The sequence below is a fragment of the Mobula birostris genome, chromosome 3 (assembly GCF_030028105.1).
Source record: "Mobula birostris isolate sMobBir1 chromosome 3, sMobBir1.hap1, whole genome shotgun sequence".
Taxonomy (NCBI): Eukaryota; Metazoa; Chordata; class Chondrichthyes; order Myliobatiformes; family Myliobatidae; genus Mobula; species Mobula birostris.
In genome coordinates this window covers 118,896,718-118,913,787 of record NC_092372.1, presented here as the reverse complement: position 1 = coordinate 118,913,787, position 17,070 = coordinate 118,896,718, and the positions used below count along the sequence as shown (strand labels likewise).

General features: G+C 41.6%; 1 protein-coding gene across 3 annotated transcripts in view; it reads right to left on the bottom strand.

The window, feature by feature from the left end:
- The window catches only part of csde1 (cold shock domain containing E1, RNA-binding), a 104,355-nt gene extending 88,400 nt beyond the window's left edge, over positions 1 to 15,955 (bottom strand). For all 3 annotated transcript variants that reach the window (XM_072253257.1, XM_072253258.1, XM_072253259.1), the window contains exons 1-2: positions 15,853 to 15,955; positions 7,409 to 7,757 (exon numbers count right to left, since the gene is read on the bottom strand). The gene's annotated coding sequence lies outside the window, so the exon portion shown is untranslated. The remainder of the gene's footprint in view (positions 1 to 7,408; positions 7,758 to 15,852) is intronic.
- Between the last annotated feature and the right edge of the window lie 1,115 nt (positions 15,956 to 17,070).

The window sequence follows — 17,070 nt, the reverse complement described above, 5'->3', positions numbered from 1 at the left end:
GCATTCCTAATTGTGGTATAGCAGTGGTCAAGTATGCAATCTTTTCTACTGCACCCAAATCTGATCCATTTTCCCATCAGACATTGTATTGCTAATACCAGCGAAAACCTAAGCCAATTTTATTTCATAAAAGTTGCTGGTGAACGCAGCAGGCCAGGCAGCATCTCTAGGAAGAGGTGCAGTCGACGTTTCAGGCCGAGACCCTTCGTCAGGACTAACTGAAGGAAGAGTGAGTAAGGGATTTGAAAGTGGGAGGGGGAGGGGGAGATCCAAAATGATAGGAGAAGACAGGAGGGGGAGGGATGGAGCCAAGAGCTGGACAGGTGATTGGCAAAAGGGATACGAGAGGATCATGGGACAGGAGGTCCGGGAAGAAAGACAAGGGGGGGGGACCCAGAGGATGGGCAAGGGGTATAGTCAGGGGGACAGAGGGAGGAAAAGGAGAGAAAGAATGTGTGTATAAAAATTAATAACAGATGGGGTATGAGGGGGAGGTGGGGCATTAGCGGAAGTTAGAGAAGTCGATGTTCATGCCATCAGGTTGGAGGCTACCCAGACGGAATACAAGGTGTTGTTCCTCCAACCTGAGTGTGGCTTCATCTTTACAGTAGAGGAGGCTGTGGATAGACATGTCAGAATGGGAATGGGATGTGGAATTAAAATGTGTGGCCACTGGGAGATCCTGCTTTCTCTGGCGGACAGAGCGTAGGTGTTCAGCAAAGCGGTCTCCCAGTCTGCGTCCGGTATCGCCAGTATATAAAAGGCCGCATCGGGAGCACCAGACGCAGTATATCACCCCAGCCGACTCACAGGTGAAGTGTTGCCTCACCTGGAAGGATTGTTTGGGGCCCTGAACGGTGGTAAGGGAGGAAGTGTAAGGGCATAAGTAGCACTTGTTCCGCTTACATGGATAAGTGCCAGGAGGGAGATCAGTGGGGATGGATTGGGGGGACGAATGGACAAGGGAGTCGCGTAGGGAGCGATCCCTGCGGAATGCAGAGAGAGGGGGGGTGGGAAAGATGTGCTTAGTGGTGGGATCCCGTTGGAGGTGGCGGAAGTTACGGAGAATAATATGTTGGACCCGGAGGCTGGTGGGGTGGTAAGTGAGGACCAGGGGAACCCTATTCCTAGTGGGGTGGCGGGAGGGTGGAGTGAGAGCAGATGTACGTGAAATGGGGGAGATGCGTTTAAGAGCAGAGTTGATAGTGGAGGAAGGGAAGCCCCTTTCTTTAAAACAGGAAGACATCTCCCTCGTCCTAGAATGAAAAGCCTCATCCTGAGAGCAGATGCGGCGGAGACGGAGGAATTGCGAGAAGGGGATGGCGTTTTTTGCAAGAGACAGGGTGAGAAGAGGAATAGTCCAGATAGCTGTGAGAGTCAGTAGGCTTATAGTAGACATCAGTGGATAAGTTTATCCGTGTAAGCGGAACAAGTGCTACACATGCCCTTACACTTCCTCCCTTACCACCATTCAGGGCCCCAAACAGTCCTTCCAGGTGAGGCAACACTTCACCTGTGAGTCGGCTGGGGTGATATGCTGTGTCCGGTGCTCCCGATGTGGCCTTTTATACATTGCCGAGACCCGACGCAGACTGGGAGACCGCTTTGCTGAACACCTACGCTCTGTCCGCCAGAGAAAGCAGGATCTCCCAGTGGCCACACATTTTAATTCCACATCCCATTCCCATTCTGACATGTCTATCCACGGCCTCCTCTACTGTAAAGATGAAGCCACACTCAGGTTGGAGGAACAACACCTTATATTCCGCCTGGGTAGCCTCCAACCTGATGGCATGAACATCAACTTCTCTAACTTCCGCTAATGCCCCACCTCCCCCTCGTACCCCATCTGTTACTTATTTTTATACACACATTCTTTCTCTCACTCTCCTTTTTCTCCCTCTGTCCCTCTGAATATACCCCTTGCCCATCCTCTGGGTTCCCCCACCCCCGTCTTTCTTCCCGGACCTCCTGTCCCATGATCCTCTCGTATCCCTTTTGCCAATCACCTGACCAGCTCTTGGTTCCATCCCTCCCCCCTCCTGTCTTCTCCTATCATTTTGGATCTCCCCCTCCCCCTCCCACTTTCAAATCCCTTACTCACTCTTCCTTCAGTTAGTCCTGACGAAGGGTCTCGGCCTGAAACGTCGACTGCACCTCTTCCTAGAGATGCTGCCTGGCCTGCTGCGTTCACCAGCAACTTTTATGTGTGTTGCTTGAATTTCCAGCATCTGCAGAATTCCTGTTGTTTCCAATTTTATTTCACTCTAACCAAGAGACAGCACTAACTGAAGCCTTAGCTGAGGCTTAATATTTAAAAACACCATTTTTAAAAAAAGTAGTTTAATCCAATAGCTTGAATTAAGCAACCCCTATACAAACAAAATGCACAACTTTCAAGCATACTTAACTATTGGGTCATTTGAACACTACAGTGAATTTTATAGTACTAACTGTGAAACAAGTTACAAACCATATATAGCTTCAGAAGCCTGGATTCTGCACCCACTAAAGTGTGCTTATTTCAAATTTGAACACCATGTTGAATGGGATACAAGATAGAAGGCGATAGTTCCCCTGTGGAATTGCTAAGGTTTTGATTGAGGGAAAGAGTGCAAGTGTAGGTTAGACTAACCTGGAATCTTATATTATGCATAGAAACTTCTGCACACATACATAGGTCTCTTCGGATGGCCCAAGTTCCAACAAGCATTTTCCTCTACTGTACCCACACAGTGGCAGTGGCATCATAAAAGGCCAAGGAAAATAAAAACTTCAAAATGAGTATAGGATCTGCCTGCAGTATCATCCTTATCAAAGTAGTCTTTAAGAACATGGGAGCAATCATAACAGGGAGCAAGATGAGGTATGATTTCCACCATTTTAAATCAAAAAGATTACTTTTGTGCACTGTAGGTTAACTCCATTCATCTGAAATGACACTGAAAAAGTGCTACAAATTAAAAATGCTCATGTTTTACTAGAAATGCAGATTTTGAAATTTTGGCTCGGTAAATAAGTGGAAAGTAGAAAACTTCACATGCACTCTCATGAATAATGGAAAGTTTAAATTTGTTGAACTATAGGGACCAGATGGAGAGACCAGTACATGGTACAAAGTTAAGTAACATTTACAAACGTACTACTCGCAAGATCAAGTTATGCAACTCCAGAAGGCCAGGAATGCTGCCGACTGAATAAGCCAGTTATCTCTGCCACTTCAAAGAGCAAAAAATCCAAGCCCTCCCATGAACAACCTCAAGTGCTTGCACCACTGGAAAAATTCCCTATCAAAGTAATTAAAAAATTCTGTATTAAAAGTAACAGTGACAACAAGCCTCAGTCTGATGTACTGAAACATTAGAATGAGCTTTATTGTCACTGACATTTGTGAAATTTGTTTTATGGTAGTAGTACAGTGCAGTAAGGTCTTATGATCTTAAAGTAAATTACAAGTTACGATAAAAAAAATTAGTGTAAAAGGAATAGTGAGACAGTGTTCATGGATCACTCAGAAATCCTACTCAATTAACAAATAATTAAATCTGAAAGATCAAGAAATGTAGGACACCAAAAAACTACTACTATTCACAATGAACACAATGGTACCAGAAGTATTTAAAAGGTGATGAAATTTACAACACCCAATAAGTTTTTGAAAACAGAACTGAATCTTACACTAGGCATTCCAATTATCTACACCCATTCCCTACAAGTCTTCTTTTCCCTTCAAATATGCCAATGCTGCAAGCATCAACAGGACATTGCCAGCATATGAGCATCTAACTTGTAGTTTCAAGAAAAGGTCTGTGAACCCTTGGCAATAACCTGGCTTTCTACATTAATTACTCATAAATTGTGGTCCGATCATCTAAGTCACAATAATGGACAAATCCATCTGCCTAAACTAACAACACACAAACTCCTACTTCTCGTCAATACTGAGTACACCATTTAAATAATCAGTCTAGGCTCAAAAAAGTATATGAACTTCAGGGATAATGCCTTCTACAAAAGCCATTTGGAGTCAGGTGTTCCAATCAATGAGATGAGATGAGGTGTGGGTTGTAGAGGTGCCCTGTCCTATAAAACAAACAATGTCAGGTTACTGATAGAGCTTGCTTTTCCAGAAACTGTTTATGTGCAACATGCCTCAATTAAAACAACTTTCAGAGGTCCTCAGAATTGTGAAGATGCATGAAGCTGGAAAAGGCTATAAAGCCTTTTCTAAAGACCTGAATATTCATCAGTCCTTGGTGAGAAATCTACAAATGGAGAAATTCAGTACTGTTGCTATTCTCCCTAGGAGTGGGCGTCCTGCAAAGATCACGCCAATGAGCGCAACATGCAATGCTGAAGGAAGTGAAAAAGATCCCAAAGGTAACAGAAAAAAGTGCAGAAATCTCTAGTAACTGCTAAAGTCTCTGTTCATGTGTCCAATAAGAAAACACTGAACAAGAATGGCGTTCATGGAAGGACACCATGGAGGAAACCACTGCTCTCCGAAAAAAAAACAATGTGGAACATCTCAAGTTTGCAAAGACCACCTGGATGTTCCACAATAATTCTGGGACAATACTCAGTGGACAGATGAGATTAAAGTTGAACTTTCTGGCAGAAATGCACACTGCTACGTTTGGAGGGAAATGGGCACTGCACACCAACATCAAAACCTCACCCCTAACTGTGAAGCATGGTGGAAGGAAGATTATGGTTTGGGGCTGCTTTACTGCCTCAGGGCCTGGGCTGGGAACAATTAATTCAAAATTGTATCAAGCCATTTTACAGGAGAATGTCAGGGTAGCAGTCCATCACCTGAAGCTGATTAGAAGTTAGATAATGCAACTAGACAATGATCTGAAACACGAGTAAATCAACAACAGAATGGGTCAAAAAGAAAATTCATGATTTGGAATGGCCAAGTCAGAATCCACACCTTAACCCAGTTAGGATGCTGTGGCATGACCTGAAAGAGAGTCAACGTATCCCAGAAATATTGATGAACTAAAACAGATTTGCATGGAGGAATAGTTTACAATTCCTCCTCACTGTTGTACAAGTTTGATCAGCAGCTACAGGAAATATTTGGTGGAGGTTATTGCTGCCACAGGTTTTACTAGTTATTAAATCAAGGGTTCTCACACTTTTTCCAGCTTAGACTGAATGATTGAACAATGTGCTTAATAAAGACATGAAAAGAATAATTGGTCATGCCAGTATAATTGTGTTATTGTGATTAGTTTAGGCAGATTGTGTTTGTTCATTACTGTGACTTAGATGAAGATCAGACCACATTTAGTAATTAATGCAGAAAACTAAGTTACTGTGAAGGGCTCAAACTTTTTCTTGCAACTGTATGTATTGCCACACATATGCTGAGCATTTGGGAGGCAGTGGTATTGATTTGTCTTCTACAGGTATCTTATACCACTTGAAAACTCAGTTCATGGCTGTATCTCCAACTTGCAAATGACGAGTTACAAACAGAACACTGCCTTAACATAGGGATGAAGTGCACTAGGATTTTAAACACATCATACTGCATTATTTGGAATGCAAGAGAATTAGGAATGAGAACCCCCAACAAAATGCAGAGGAAGTCACTTATACTGCTAAAACATAGCAACATAGTTTGTCATCAATGTTACCTATTGTAATACTTATCTTGCTTTACCTTCGGCCAAATCTTAATGCCCACTGAGCAAATATGCAGGAAGACTTGCATGTTAAAAAATGCTTTTTTACACAATGGACAGAAGTATTGCCAATTTTGAAAGTTCCCAGCAGCATGACAATAGAAAATACTCTTTTCAAAAAGTAAATTTAGCTGGCAGAAACTCCTGCCATTTTACCATTTTATCTGCCATGAGATAGAAGTTCAAGAACACAGCCAAAAGAACTCAAACTTGACTAGAATTTTTCAATATTCATATTAACTGAATCAATAGTCATGACAACGAATGCTCATAATTGCACTATTGCATGCTAGTAGCAACTGAATTTTAACACTGAATGATTCAAACCAAAGAAAGTTTGAGTTCGTATTCAAGCTTTTCTATGCTGTGTTAGAACTAAATTTGGGGAATATAATTTTTCATGGCATTAGCAGAGCAAACTTAAAATGGTAACCTGGTGGCTTACACAATCTGCTAACTGGTTAATGTCAAGAGTCTATGAATATCTCAAAACTTCAATAACTGCCAATCACCAATGAGATCTAAAACTGAATTAAATACTAACTGCAAAATGCAGTGAATTTGCAGTGTTCACCATCTTCACTGAACTGTTTATTGTTTCATCTCTCAGACTTATTTCCGAATTTCATCTAAGCATAAGTGCTTTGCCATTTCTTAAGGTGGATGAATATGCTTCCTGTTTACTGGTCAGCACTCAAATTGATGAAACTTTTACTAAAACCCCTGCAATGGAAATGGTAGAGGGGATATGAAAGATGTCCCAGAGTTAAGTAGGAAGGGAATGACTAAGGGGAAGCAGGACGGAGGTATGAAGTTCAACGGAGCAAGAGCAAGTGGAAAACAATGTGTCTACATGGCTGTCCTGTGTGGATCTAGATTTAACTGTTAGAAGGTTTAGAGAATCATGAAAAGAAATTGACTCAACATTGAACATGGCTGCTCAAGGATAGAGGAGCAGAAAAGAGATTTAGAAAGTCTCTAAATGAAGACGTAAAGAACAACAACCAGCAGGTATATGAACCAGGAGTTGGATAATGGGATTAACCCAAAATTCATTTCTAGCCATCATGAATGCAGGCCAAACAGTCTACTCTTCTGCCTTTATTTTCTGTGAATATTTGAAAACTACCAGTTTTGAGAACAGATTGCTTACAAGCTAGAAACAGATCATACAAAATGAGCCGATCAACTCCATCATTCATTCTATTGAGATTACATGTTGGACATCTGATGTCAGCAATGAAGTTTATTGCCATTGATATTGACTTTGCATAATTGAGAATGAGTAAGCTGCGAACATCACATGATTATTAGGTCAATGATACAAAGTTGATTAGTCTTGTCAACTAGCAAGTTCATTGATGGCAAACTTAGCCAATTGCGTCTATCTTGTTGGAGATCAGTCTTTAAAAAGGGCAGGTGCAGTTCAAATAAATACCCACATGGACTAATACCCACTTTCAAATGAGTCCTCACATTTTCCTCAATTACTGGCAATACCCTTAATTCCATTAAATGTCCACCTTTGACCCATCAATGCCTTAATTACAGGAACATAAAAATTACAGGAAAACCCAAGGTAAAATGGTCTCAGTAAAAACGTTTCTCTATATTGTAAATTGATTTAACCAACCCACCCCCCCCCCAACCATGATACAAACATTTCAAATTAGACTTGCTTACCGTCAAGTTAAAATCAGTGGATAACATACCTTGAAATGTTGAATATTGCACTTTCACTGCCGTCTAATCTGTTTATCGCACGCTCGAAGTTTACAAATGCTGGGTGGAGAGAGACAGGATCTACTAAGCTAGCAGAGAATTCCTATTCTTGCTGCACTAGAGAGCATCCCAGGACAGCAACAAGAAGTGTAGAAGGTCTAGCAGCGGTGGGAAGTGCTCTTTGTAGGCTGTTGAGTAGGCACAAACTTCGGTTTCAGATCAAGCTTTCTTTAGCTGCAGTTTGCTCTTTGGTTGTTTCAGCTTATTTTTATTTGTCAACGTGATCTGAACTTGAAGCAGCAGTTTCAGATGGTAAATTCAGTTCTATTTCACTTCATACTGGAAAGATAATAAAATCAATGTTAAATTGATAAACAAAAAGCAGAAGCACTCAGTGTTAAACAGCATCCATAAAGGAAGAATCAGATTCAACATCTTGGTTCAAGGAACCTTTGCAGATTTAATAATGTTTGTCCCCAGTTGTCAATTGCCAACACAAAATGTTCTCATTTAGAGACACAGCGTGGAATAGGCCTTGAACTGCACCACCAAGCAACCCCGGACAACCCCCCAATTTAATCAATCTATCGTGAGACAATTTGCAATGATCAGTAAATCTATTGAATGGAATGTCTGGTCTGTGGTGGGAAACAGGAGCACCAGGAGAAAAGCCACACATTCCCCTGAGAGTGTACAAATTCCTTATGGATAACACCAGTATTGAACTCGGAACTCCGAGTCCCCAAGCTGTAATAGTGTCATGTGAACCACTACACCACCAAGGCACCCAATCAAAAACAAAGTTTGCAGGCAACTGAAACTATATCTGCTGTAAAGAACAAGAGCATTTTGCAGACTAACTGCATCTTGCACATCAGTAAGCAAAACTCAAACCGTTTGAAATTAAAATACTACATCTACTTAATTCTTATTGATTGTTCCAATCTCTTGCAATACCCAGGTTTGTATGGTGGCAAAATAAATTATAATCAGAAGTTAGCTTGATTTCTCCTCACGTGTATTGTCTTAATATCCATGAGACATTACATGGGTGAGGAAAGGAAGAACGGGGAAAAAGCTCATGGTCAGTGACTTCAATTGCACTGCATCTTCTTGCAGATGCTAAACAGGGACAGGATTACATTTCATTCCAATTCATCTCCCCCCAATTACAAATTTGCCAATCTAAGATCACTTCTGGAAATTAGTAACTGGGTTAAAATACCAGAGGGTAGTTAATGCAAGTAAATGGAGAGCAACTATCATGCTCCTGATCATGAAAATAAATAAATACTGGATGAACGAGGAAACTAAAGCTCTTTTCCTAAAATGCAAAACATTTAAACTGAAATCATTGAAAAAACAAAATAAAAATTCTTCCAATTCAACACCATGATGAGTTCAAAAGCATTGTGGAATTAATTACAATAGCAAGGAATAGCAAGGGTGTCTTGTCTGTTCTCCTAAAAGAGGATTATAGTTTAATCTTACACAGCTATACCTTTGCAGTTGCTCCCTCTCCCAAATACTAATCCAATTTGTAAGTCATGATCCTGTCCAGATGTTAACCATGTACTGCCCCATACCCTGTATGGTTCTTAAGACTAGAGCTAAAATTAAGAAAATTAGGATGTTTTTGTTTATTAACTATATTGCACTGTTTGGAATGAAATTTCATCCAGCCATAAATCTGCCCTTTCCACCACCCTATATTCTTAAGACTAAGTACTCTGCAAAGTCGTGCATAATCCAAGCCACACCACCACTGATCCGCCATTCAATCATGGGCTGCTCCAATTCTTCCAGTCATCCCCACTCCCCTGCCTTCTCCCCATGCCCTTTGATGCCCTGGCTAATCAAGAACCTATCTATCTCTGCCTTAAATACACCCAATGACTTGGCCTCCACAGCCGCTCATGGCAACAAATCCCACAGATTCACTACCTTCTGACTAAAGTAATTTCTCTGCATCTGTTTTAAATAGACATTCTTCAATCCTGAAGTCATGCCCTCTTGTCCTAGACTCCCCTACCATGGGAAATAACTGCCATATCTAATCCGTTCAAGCCTTTTAACATTTGGAATGTGTCTATGAGATCCCCCCTCATTCTCCTGAACTCCAAGGAATACAGCCCAAGAGCTGCCAGACATTCTTCATACAGTAACCCTTTCATTCTTGGAATCATTCTCGCGAATCTTCTCTGAACCCTCTCCAACGTCAGTACATCGTTTCTAAAATAAGTAGCCCAAAACTGAACACTAAGTGTGGTCTCATGACTGCCTTATAGAATCTCAACATCACAACCCTGCTCTTATATTCTATACCTCTAGGAATGAATGCCAACATTGCATTTGCCTTCTTCACCACTGACTCAACCTGGAAGTTAACCTTTAGGGTATCCTGCACTAGAACTCCCAAGTCCCTTTGCATCTCTGCATTTTGAATTCTCTCCCCATCTAAATAATAATCTACCTGTTTCTTTCTTCCACCAAAGTGCATGACCATACACTTTCCAACATTGTATTTCATTTGCCACTTCTTTGTCCATTCCCCTAAACTATCTAAGTCACTCTGCAGGCTCTGTTTCCTTCTGTTCTTTTAAAAGATCTGAAATGCTAATATAGTCCCATTCTAAGGAATTATAATTCCTTCACCACATATCAATCGCTCTTATGTTTATCAAGGTTCAGTTTTTACCCAAGTTCCAGCATCTGCAAAATTGATTCAATAAACTTTATAAATTGGAATGTACAATAGAATTTCCTGAAGAACAGGTGAAAAATTCAGTGGTTGGAACATTACAATGGGATTATCACTTGAACCTGAAAGACAAGACAGTACATTTCTGGAACTATACATCAACAAGACAGAAATTAATCTAGTCAATCTTCTTCATATTATTGTAAAAGGAAATTCACAACCTCCAGTCTAAGTGACAAAGTAAACACAATTTCCCTCCCTTAAGTCACAAAAAAAATGCAACAGTCTGTCTAATACAGTTTGTTCCTTTACTGGTTCCATACTTGACATATCCTGCCCACTAAATGAAAAGCAGTTTTAGTCAATATTGACTTTCTCCAGAAACTAAACCAGCTATTCCACAAGTTTGACTGGGTGTCATTGGAACATGGCAGAAGCCAACAAATGCAGAGTCTCGATTTAGACTGCATCCCAGTTGAGTTCAGTCATAATAAATTAATCCTAGGCTTCCTTCTGTTCATGTTTATCAACAATCTGCCATATATTTGCAAATGCCATAACCATGCAAGAAAACAGATTGCCGTGGATTTGAGAAAGGGAGGCCATGATTCGCAAAAACCCATTTGGGCAGCAATTTTAATTCTGCAAATCCATTTAGCAACAAACAGGTTAATTTAAAGTGGATAGCGAGTCAGACTGAAAAATGATCACTGACCACTCAGGCAGGTTTAAATGGAGTATCAGGCAAGTAAAGCCAACCGGAGCAGGCTTCTGGCCTGCAGTGCAAAGATCAGGAAGAGAAGTCAGATGAGATTTACTAGTGGTCAAAATGATGTATCCCTTAAAGCAGTTCCACTTCTGGCCATGTCCAGGTTGAAGGAGTACAAGTATAACCAGGTCATAAATCATATCTGAACTTGCAGACAGACACCAGTGAAGGATAATGGGAGTGACCTAAAGTGCTTCAAGGAAATATTAATTCACTTGGCCTACTCATTTCAGTAAACTAATGTTCTTTGCTTTCAGTGTCAAAATGGTAGTGCAAAACTTTATTGAGTACATGGTATAATTCTAGTGACCAATATTATTTCATGATGGAAACCATGGTATTAGAGGAAATGCAGCCTATTATTAACAAACTGCAAGAGCCAGATAATAAGCCAGGAGATTCAAAGACTATCTGTATTTTCTTAATGTAATGCAAATTAAAAATTAGTTTCAATTTTGATTCTTGGGAAAACTGCTGAGTATCAGCATCATAAATCACATTACTAAAATGAATTACCCCAGTTTATCATTGGGATGTAAACGTAACTTTGCTGGATCAAATAACGACAGCACAAAAAGATCATTACTTATCTTTTCACCTGTTTACTTCTTCGAGCTCAGCCGGCGAGTGAACTTGGATCCGACATCAGGGAGAGACCCTTTCTCATCTCCCCGGCGGTTCTACAAGTTCACTGCCCGATGTCAGAATTGTCAGAAGTTATAAGGCCACCGATACAAAAGAACAATCGGTTTGATAACTATTCTGGCCAAGTCAATGGACTAGTGATACAGAGAACAATCGGTTTGATAACTATTCTGGCCAAGTCAGTGGACTAGTGATACAGAGAACAATCGGTTTGATAACTATTCTGGCCAAGTCAGTGGACTATTGATACAAAAGTACAATCAGTTTGATAACCATTCCAGCCACCTAATTTAAAGAAAGGAATGTCCTACCTGGTTTGCTGGAGCCAAAACTTAATGGCAAAGATAAGAACATCTGTCAAATTTGTGCTTTAATTAAGAAAGGAATGTTCTGTCTAATTTCCATCAGGTACTGCTTTTTGTCAAAATCAAAAGGTGTGAGAAGCCCAGAGACATCTGATGTGGATCTGAGTGAACTTTAATCATCTTGCTCCAAAGAAGGCAGCTCTGAGACATTATTCAAACACACTGCAGTTACAGACATAGTCAGTACTGAATCCATTGTTTACAGGGATCTGAGAATCCCCCATTCCCTTAAACTTCATCAGGGAGACACACTCAAGGTGCCAAGCTGAGTCTCTACACTACCCAAAATTCTATAAACCAAAAAATACAAACCCAATATCCTTAAGTTTGTTCTCCAGTTCATGTTCAAAATGTTATGACAACTGAGTTTGTGCATAGATTTTAATTGGCACTTGTTAAATTGGATTTCTAACAATTATGATAAAAAAAACAAATTCAACATCAATGCCACACCTTCAAAATTTACCCAGAGTTCTATCAAAGGATAGAACAATCCATAATTTGAATGATTTCTACAATGACAATACTCCAGCACAAGATTAAATACCCAGAATGCAGGAAAGGTTGTCAATAATCAAGGATGACATTATAAAAGGTGGCGTGCAACAAGTAAGAAAAAGAATGGTATGTGAAGTAAAATTTCTGAAATTCAGTAATTTGTGATCTTACAATTATAACAAACCAGGTTAGTACTTTCTAAACAAATAGCTTTCCAAATTTGATATTAAAAGTATATTGGAAATAGTGTGTGGAGCTGGAGATGCAGAAATAGGGAGGGGCATGGCAGTGTTGGAGGTTGACAATCAAGGTGAAAAGTTTTGAGAAATTGCAATAGCCTCCACACAATCTGTAGCAAGATCACAGTGGCTTGATGGGCAATTCGCTGAATGATACAGACATCCCCAAAACTACTGGCCTTGAAAGAAGCATAAATGTATCACAGCAGCTAGCAATTTAAATTCAATTTCCAAATAAACACTGAATAAAAACTAGTTAGACAATGATTAAACAAGATAGCCTTTTCAAAAATATACGTTACTCACATTTCAACTCAAGGCATCATTGCCTTTTAACTGCTCGCAAGTGATCTCAAGCTATGAGCTCAGGGAGCCAAACAGTAAATACATTTGATCTTAGAAGAGACACCCTACTGTACAACTGAACGATGAAACAAAAACTGAACTCTATTACCAATGCACAAATGAACTCTACCAGAAGATTTGCTGGTTCTCAGATCTAGCAGCCTTCTCACGAGCATCTTTAAATCAAGGAGGGAGAGAACCACACAGCTCTTCAAATCTGCCCTGCCATTCAATATGGGTGAACTACGCTAACCTCCAGTTCATCACAATCCCAAAATGCTTGAACTTTCAAATATTTATCCCTCTCCACCTTAAATTTATTGAATGATCTGACTTCCACCACCCTTGGGGGTGTGGGAGGAGGGAATTCAGGAGACTTACTAAACATGTCGTTTTTAAAAGAATGTCCTTTTGTTCAACACTCCACATAGTAGAAACATCTCAACATTTATCCAATCAAGCCCCCTTGGAATCTTGTATGCTTCAAGAATATCTCCCATTTCAAAAGAAACAAATCCAAACTGTACCACTTTGATAATAGAACAACATAATTTAGGGCAGTCTATTTGGATAGCATAATGCTTTTATAGTGCCAGTAACAGTCCAATCCTGCTTCTGACTATAAGGGGTTTGTATGCTCTTGCTGTGACCAGGTACTTTTCCTCCCATATCCCAAAGATGTACAGGTCAGTAGGTTAATTGGTCACATTGGACTGGAAGGGCCTATTACTGTGCTGCATCAGCAAACCATAAATCCTTAGATCCCAGGAATCAGACCACCAGTGAATCCCTTTAAGCAAAATGACAATCCTACCAACACAATACCTGTTAATCCAGACACAAGGATAAAGTACACACCCCAACCAGATATACAAATCTTAATCACCATTTATAAATTCAGACAACATTGGTGAAATGTCAGATGGCAATACAGGAGAAAAATCAGCTGGTTGAGTGGTGTTGCATCAAGGGCCCTGCACTCAACATAAGACTCGGATTGATTGCAGATTACAGAAAATCACACTAGTCCTCTTCAAAGGGTCAGCATCTCTGTCTGGGCCTCAGACATGAACAAGGTATGGCAGTAGCTCTACTTTGAAGAATGAGGGGATTTGGTATATCAAAGACATTTGTATTTTTCTCTAAGGTGTAATGTGGACAGCATTGGTTGCATCGCAGCCTGGTATACAGGCTCCAATGTACAGGAACACAAGGACTGGAGACAGCCAGTTCCATCATAGGGACATCCTTCCTACTTCAAGACAATGCCTCCAGGCAGTATGATCATTAAGGACCCTCAGTATTTGGAACATGCCATCTTCCAATACTACTGTCCAGGGGCCACAAGACCCACACTCACTACAGGAACAGCTTCTTCCCCTGCACCATCAGTTTCTGAATGGGTAATGGCCTTTACATCTTTGCCCTGTAATGGTGCTGCAAACAAACCACATATTAGGCAGTGATAATAAACATTCTGATTATGCAATCTCGCCCTTTAAGCTGCTCCTTGTGTCCTAGACTGCCTACCCTTTAAAGCTATAGTCATTGTCCATCGTTGTCTGACGGTGACAGAAAATCTGTGCGGGAGAGTTCTTAAAGTGGGGGTCTTCCTTAGTTACAGTGGATGATCATGACGTCTTCTGAACTTTGTCACACTCTTCCCTTTCCACGGAGCGTTGCTGGCAAGCCTTCCTGGATCTCACCGATCGCCCAGCCTTTCTAACTGATTCCGTATACTAGGACAGGCTCGTCCTCATCTTACCAAGGTACAAGGCCGCGCCCGCCCCCGCCCCCCCCCCTTCGAAGCGGTGTACCGGGGTGTAGACACTGACGCCTGTGACCAGCTACTCAGCTCTCACCTGTGGCTCTAACTCAATGCTCATGAGCCCAACATTATCGACGTTCGTTCGTTATGTGCTGTGTCAGCCTTTAGACATCTCAGCCATTTAAAAAATCCATCCTGCTTCCATCCTAGTATGCCCGTACTCATCAACAAAAAATTCTAAAATTTATCTTGGAAATTATTTATAGTTACAAGACAAATAATTCATGCACGTATTTGAATATTGTTCACATTTCAACAATTATAACTCTACGAAACCTTTCGTTATCAAACACATACGGCTCCAACGCTACCCAAACGTTTGCTCTGTACTTATCCCGAAAATGCATTAGAATGACAAATAACAAATCCAAAGCAACCGAATTAATCAGTTTTTCGGTGAAGCTGCGGCCCCGCTGGTCTGTTTACAGCCTACTAACAGGGTTGCGCAATACCACCTACTTGGGCATAGGATCAATGCCGAACGGAAAGGGGAAAAAGCAAGCGCCATGCACGATGGTATTTGTAGTCTAAACTCATGACCGAACGCCCACCAGCCCGGAAACGAAGACAGAGCAGCTTAAGTACAGGAAGTCCTGCCTCTTTGCCAGGACCCGATTGGTCCTCGGCTACATTTATCAACGTCAATCCATAAAAAGGGGCTCTCCACACACGTTAAGAAAATTTCATGGGGGGAGGGGTGGGGGCTTCCGACTGGACAAAATAACGTCTAAAGAAGCCAAATGAGCCCCCAGAGGGGGAGGGAACGGGCAGCGCCCAATGTATCCACCAGGACCACTCAGGGAGCGCTGTCAGCCACCAGCGCGGAGAAACATGACGAACAAAAACAGCAGGCGCTCCCCCACGGTGGCGCAGCTCCACCGGGCCGGGCCAGGCCGTGCTGGGCCGGAAAACCCTGCCACCACCCTCCGTCGGCCAAACACTCGCCGCTCCTTGCCGCATGTCGCTGGCCTTACCGCCTTCACGGCCAGTGATGTTGTGAAGAGGGGACGAACCGGCGGGAGCCGTTTATCCGCCACTACTCACCCCAACAGCAGAAGCACTCCAGCGCCGCCATAAGCAGCACGGCACATTACGTCGGAATAAATCAAAATCTCGCGATAGTGTCCGGGGGCCCCGGCCAAATCACGCGCGAGCCCGGGTGGGCCGCGGTCGCGGCTGGGTGGCGTGAGCGTGCCGTGCTCGTGTACGTGTGTGTCCCGGGCGGGTCGCGGTTGCGGCTGGCTGGCGTGAGCGTACCATGCTCGTGTACGTGCCTGTCCCGGCCAGGGATACTTCAGCATCGACTTTCCCTGCATTACCGGTTCCAAAGCTACAATTCAAGTGTATCTACATTTACAAACATCCCACTTATCCTCTTCACTCTGTACAAAAGCTGAAAATGCTAGACAGCATGCATCTGTGGAGAGAGAGAAGCAGAGAGTTATTGCCAGGGCAGGATTAGTAAGGCAGCTTATTAACTTGGTACCAGGAGGTCTTTTCTTTCAAGTGGATTCGTTTGTTCAGTTGGAGTGTCGTGATACAGTTTAGTCGTTCTCCACAAGTCGTTTTGAAGGTGGAATACAAAATGACTTCGCATTGTTGTCGGTGGATTCTATATCCTGTAATGGGATATGATGCTGAAGTTGCCAGTAAAAAGGGAAAGCTCCTTAGCCTTGGAGCTGTTCAAACCAAAGCGTGTACATATCATTTAGGATAGGTTAATGTATAAAGAAGTGAAGCCTGGCTGTTAACCAATCCTCAAATTTCTAGTAGAATTCTGGTACAGGAGAGATTAGGCACACATTGCTCTTATGTTAGCTGTATACACTTAAAATTGCTATTTGATCAAATAACCTCTGGACACTTCTCCAGATGGACTTAAGTCAGAATCTGGTTTATTATAATTGGCATGTGTCGTGAAATTTGTTAACTTAGCAACAGCAGTTCAATGCAATACATAATACAGAAAAAAATGTTATAATAATGATAAATAAGTAAATCAATTACAGTACATGTATATTGAATAGATTAAAAATTGTGTAAAAAGCAGAAATAATATATATTAAAAAGTGAGGTAGTGTCCAAGAGTTCAATGTCCATTTAGGAATCGGATGACAGAGGGGAAGAAGCTGTTCCTGAATTGCTGAGTGTGTGCCTTCAGACTTCTGTATCTCCTTCCTGATGGTAACAGTGAGAAAAGGGCATGCCCTGGGTGCTGGAGGTCCTTAATAATGGACGATGTCCTTCTGAGACACCGCTCCC